Source organism: Topomyia yanbarensis, chromosome 1 (genome assembly GCF_030247195.1).
Source record: "Topomyia yanbarensis strain Yona2022 chromosome 1, ASM3024719v1, whole genome shotgun sequence".
Lineage (NCBI taxonomy): Eukaryota > Metazoa > Arthropoda > Insecta > Diptera > Culicidae > Topomyia > Topomyia yanbarensis.
Window position 1 is genome coordinate 129,771,381 of NC_080670.1, and position 5,841 is coordinate 129,777,221.

The 5,841-nt window shown below is 41.6% G+C and overlaps 1 long non-coding RNA gene across 1 annotated transcript; it reads right to left on the reverse strand.

Annotated features, from left to right (window-relative positions):
* Positions 1-3,021: 3,021 nt before the first annotated feature.
* LOC131687860 (uncharacterized) lies at positions 3,022-3,818 on the reverse strand. The gene is made up of 3 exons (XR_009305222.1): positions 3,623-3,818; positions 3,224-3,292; positions 3,022-3,103 (listed from the first exon to the last, which is right to left on the reverse strand). It is a non-coding gene; the product is annotated as an uncharacterized LOC131687860 (long non-coding RNA).
* Between the last annotated feature and the right edge of the window lie 2,023 nt (positions 3,819-5,841).

The window sequence follows — 5,841 nt, forward strand, 5'->3', positions numbered from 1 at the left end:
CCTCATGCTGCGGTACAGGAAAACCCATCAACGATTCTTCAGCAGTTGGGTTACTCACGGATTGTTAGGCAAACCACTGAGCGAGAGGAGATTGCATCGTTGCTCGTCAAGCTAAGTGGAGATGCCAGGCCTTTCACGAGGGTAGATTTAGTGGGACTTCAATTGATTGGGTTGTTAGACAGTAGAGCAGCACGAACGGTTCTAGGGATTGGAGCCAGAAAAATCATAAAATCGTTAAATTTGAAACTAGAACCAGCGTCAGTGAACTTAAAAACTGCCGCTGGGGACGACTTAGAAGTGTTAGGTTGTGCGGATATTCCAATTACGTTCAACGGAACCACGAAAATTTTACCAATTTTGATTGCTCCGAAACTCAACCGTAGATGCGTGTTAGGATATGATTTTTGGAGAAAGTTCGGTATCCGTCCTACAATAACTGATCTAGAAGTAGAGATTCTCGATGATGGAGTTCATGAGGATTTAGAAGACGAAGAAAATGTGCTCACGGAAGAGCAAAACAAGCAATTAGAAGAGGGGAAGAAATTGTTTCTTTTAGCCCAGCCGGGAAATTTTGGAACGACCCATATGATATACCATAAAATAGAGTTGCGAGAGGAGTTCACGGAGGCGGATCCAGTTAGGAAAAATCCCTATCCATGGAGTCCGGAAATTCAGAAAAAAATTCATCAATCGGTAGACAATTTGTTACGGGATGGAATCATAGAGCCGTCCGATTCAGACTGGGCACTTCCAGTTGTGCCAGTAGCAAAACGGGATAGTCAAGAAGTTAGGTTATGTTTAGACGCTAGAAAGCTTAACGAAAGAACCAGAAGGGACGCATATCCGTTGCCGCACCAAAATCGAATACTGCCATCTTGGGCCAGTAAAATATCTTTCGACAATTGATCTGTCACAAGCCTTTTTGCAGATTCCATTGAACGTTAGATCAAGAAAATTCACAGCATTTTCGATACCAGGTAGGGGACTGTTCCAATTCACCAGACTTCCGTTCGGGTTAGTGAACAGCCCCGCCACACTGAGCAAATTGATGGGTCGAGTTTTGGGGTATGGTGCGCTAGAGCCGGCAATATTCGTTTATCTAGATGATATTGTTGTGGCGAGTAAAACATTCGAGGAACACATTGCAAAGTTAAGAGAACTAGCGAAGCGTTTACGTGAAGCTAATCTATGCATCAATATAGAGAAGTCGAAATTCTGCTGCCATGAATTGCCGTATCTTGGGTACATTTTGTCTCAAGAAGGATTAAGACCTGGATATCAGGTTCCGAAATCGGTAAGACAACTTCGTCGATTCCTCGGTATGGTAAACTATTACCGACGGTTTATCGCAAATTTCAGCGAAATCACAGCACCTCTCACCGAGTTACTTAAAAATAAGCCAAAGAGGGTGCAGTGGAACACAGCAGCAGAAAATTCATTCCAGATTATTAAGGAAAGGCTCATTTCCGCGCCGGTTATGGCCAATCCTAATTTTATGCTTCCATTTACGGTTCAAACAGATGCTAGTGATAACGCAATCGCTGGAATACTCACGCAGGTGCACAACGGGGAAGAAAAGGTCATAGCATATCATTCTGAGAAACTTAAGGGCGCGGAACTTAACTACCACGCAGCGGAGAAAGAAGGCTTGGCCGCTCTTCGCTGTATAGACAAGTTTAGGGGGTACATTGAAGGTACGAAATTTACTCTAGTGACAGATTCCGCGGCCTTGACTTTCATTATGCGAGCCAAATGGCGGTCGTCGTCTAGATTAAGCCGTTGGAGCATTACGCTGCAGCAGTTCGAAATGCAAATCCGACACCATAAAGGTAAGAACAATATTGTTCCGGATGCGCTGTCCCGGTCTATTGAATGTCTTGATGAAGAGCCGGAGGATGGTTGGTACAGAAAGCTCATGTCAGGAGTTGAGGAGGACCCCGAGAAATTCGTCGAATTAAAAATCATGGACGGTAAACTGTACAAGTTCGTTGCATCGAAGGCCGACACTATGGACTACCACTTTGAGTGGAAGCAATGTGTTCCGACTTCGACAAGACCCATGATTTTGCAAAAGGACCCATCGTGTTCCTCCCTATTGCTTTTGAGAAATGTGTGGAAAAAATCAAACGGTTATACTATTGGCCACGAATGGCAGCCGATATAAAAAAATATATTGCAACGTGTGAATCGTGCAAAGAGAACAAGCACTCTACGCTCTCTACTGCTTCGGAGATGGGTAGACAACGTATCGCAACTAGACCATTCCAAATCATTTGCATGGACTACATCCAATCTCTTCCACGCAGCAAGCACGGCAACGCTCACTTGTTAGTTGTCATGGACTTATTTTCTAAGTACTGCCTGCTTGCTCCCGTGAAAAAGATTTCGGCGTTCAGTCTACATAAAATTTTGGAAGAGCAATGGTTTCGAAAGCTGTCGACACCCCAAATTGTAATAATCGATAATGCGACGACTTTTATGTCAAAAGATTTCCAGCCGTTGATCGAAGCAAATGAGATTCAGCATTGGGCTGATGCTCGGCACAGAAGCCAAGCAAACCCTGCTGAACGTCTCAACCGTACGATCAACGCTATGATTCGAAGCTACGTTAAGCAAGATCAAAAGGTGTGGGACTCAAAGATATCTGAGATTGAGTTTGTGCTAAACAACACGATTCACTCATCAACCAATTTCAGTCCCCATTGCGTTGTATATGGTCATGAAATAATCACTAAAGGAACTCAACATAGCTTTGAAATGGGAGACTATCTTTCAGAGGAGGAGAGAATGAATAGAATGAGATGGGTAAACAGGAAAATTTATGACTTTGTGAGAGCGCGGCTGCAAAAGGCCCACGAAGATACGAAACGACGATATGATCTTCGTCTCAAACGCTACTCACCGACATACGATGTAGGGCAACGTGTGTATGAGCGAAGCTTCCGACAGTCATCGGCGGGAGCTCAGTTCAACGCGAAGCTTGGTCCGCAATACACGCCGTGCGTCATTGTAAAGAAGAAGGGCACTAATTCCTATGAAGTCGCTGACTTAAACGAAAAATCGTTGGGTATTTTCTCCGCCGCCGACTTGAAGGCTTAACATTCTAAAAATTAAAAAAAAAATATTAGTTGAACATTATAACGATTTTGTTGCTCTCAAACGGGATACTTAAAATTAGAAGCAATAAGCATTTTTATAAAAACTAGCATTCAAAAATACTTACCTCTACTAGTTTGTTGAAATCACCCGAGCAATTCAACATTATCAATTAAATGAAATATTGGATTTTGTCCTAAAATGGAAAAAAGCATGATTGGTACCAAAATAAACTAAAATAATGGTAAAATAGGAAGAGAAGGAGTTGAAAACTGCATAATTTACGTGTTTTCAAGAAATGCATTCTGTACTACCTTCAATACAAGATTGTAAACAAAATGAATCTGGAAAATAGGCAGAAGAAAAAAAAAGCAAGTTGAGATTACAGGAGTGAGGGAAAAGTACGATAGACCCGACAAGAAGTCCCATGATCCAAGGTCACAATCGGACAATAATAGAACTCAATAGCACCAATTAGCAGAAATAGAATAGAACCATTGCCGCAATAAACAATGGGCATACTAACCTGTGTAATACATACTTACACCATAGAAAGCATTGATTGATGAGCTTCTACAAGGGAATTTAGAATGAGAGCTTTGCGAAAAATCGAAATTTTTAAGAGCAATAATTTGGCCAACTATTTTTTTAAGCCATTATTTTTAAGCCTTTATGAATAGATTTTGCGCCGGGGGCGCGCTCAGGAATTCCTATGTAAAACCGCATCGTAAACCTCACGTGTTTTTCACCTTCAAGCTGTTAAACAAGTGACAAATGGACTTGACAGATTGGTCGGTCTCGCCGTATTTCTCTCACGCACACTGGTAAAACACTGATAACGCTATCACTAATGATCCCACATTACCACGGCAGATGGATACCTAACCGGAGGCGAGATGCCCCACCTGCCAACACCGATCGCCTCAATACATGCCGACAAGTGACGGGCGAACGAAATGCAGGCTCAGATGCAACAACCAGGCGGATGGCTGCGTTCTTTGCTATGAATATTAACCCCGCCATTCGCATGCCTTTTGCCTGCCGTTCGCACGCCATCCGGTCGCCAGCATGCCTGCCGGCGGATGGTACCTTCGAGTGGGGCATCCCGCCTCCCATAGAGTAACAAATAATTCAAAGTTGTTCTAAATCGATGAAACGTGTATAAGCTGTCTGTAAACGTCAAAATTTGACGTTTAATGACAGCTCATACTCCTTTCATCGATTTAGAAATATTATTCAGGGAAAATTGAAAATGTTTTACAAAGTACATTTAATATTAGTTAATCTGAAAAAAAAGTTCTTAAAGTTTCGTATTTCTGGATTTGTGTGGATAATTTCTGCATAATTTGTTTCGGAATTTTGGACTGCAGTATTTGAATTTTCTAGTTGTTTAATTGTTTGATATTTCAGTTGTACTTATTAACATTAGTAACAGTTATACAATGCTCTGCCAAGTGATGTTATGCAGCAAAGTTAGTGTGATGCAGCTTGGCCACACAGCTGAGGCCAAGTTTCCACTGGAGAACGTGTTTGTAAATCATCCGTCGGAAGTGCAATCAAATCTGTGATCCACTCGTTCGTCTGGTTTACTCAAACATGGGTTATGGCTAGTTTAAAGCCGACTAAGCGGCAGTGAAGATGGATAACGCACATAAATGCAATGTATCGTTGCTACGGATGTAGTACTTTGATATTTTGTATAAATGATATGCTTAGGCACAATCACAGTGCGTTTTTGTGGATACCTGGATACCAAGTTGCTGCAGATCAAATCGATACCACTCAGTCGGCTTACCCGGTACCTGGTCAAACAATTCGCAATTTGATTCGGAATCCTGAATGAATTCAATATGGAATCCAGTTGAAAGGCAACAACCGATTCCGAAACCTACTGAGTCAGAATAGGTTATTGCATTTGAGCTAAGTCGAAATCCTTATTGAATTCATTCAAGATACCGAACCGGTTTCGGAATCGGTTTGACTGAGTATATTTGAGTAAGGACATGTTCAGGAGCGTTTTATTTTGTATAGGAATTTCTAAATAGAACTGGAACTGAAACATTCACATCCCCAGCAGAGCGTTTTGTTTTATTATTTGGAACAGTTTTGTTTTAAAATTTAAAACTGTTATACGACGGCGTTCTATTTGTTGCTGATTTTAAAACACGTTTAGAGCTGTGTTTTAAATACATGGAGAGTACTCAGCACAGACACTTAGACCCGATAGACCGGGGAAAAATAAATTTGAATGCAGCAACGCTAAAGGCATCGCGAGACATAAATTTCAAACTGAATGGAACACCCGCGAAAACTGCTGCTGAGGACAGCAAGTTCTAGTTTTGAAATTTTCAGTTTTATATTATAGAACTGTCAAAATTATGAATCTAGAAATGAAACACTCCTGAACATGCCCTAAACCGAAAGCGTTAGTACCCTCTAAGAACGGTTGGTTTCAAAATCGTCCAATAAAGGACGTTCGTTGGACCAATTTGTACAACGTCCAAATAACCGTTCAACAAACGTCCATCGTTGGACCCGTGTTGAACGGTTTTGCAACAATTTTTTGGACGTCTTAGTGGGTATAAAGGGGCGCAAAGGGTGTGCAGAGAGTGAAACCAAAAAAGTCTACTTATCGAGCAAAATTGCTACAAAGACGGATTCCAATTGTGCACGATAGGTAGACTTTTTTGACCTCACTCTTTGCGAAATTGTTCTCTGTAAACTGTGGAGTAAATCGGACAAATA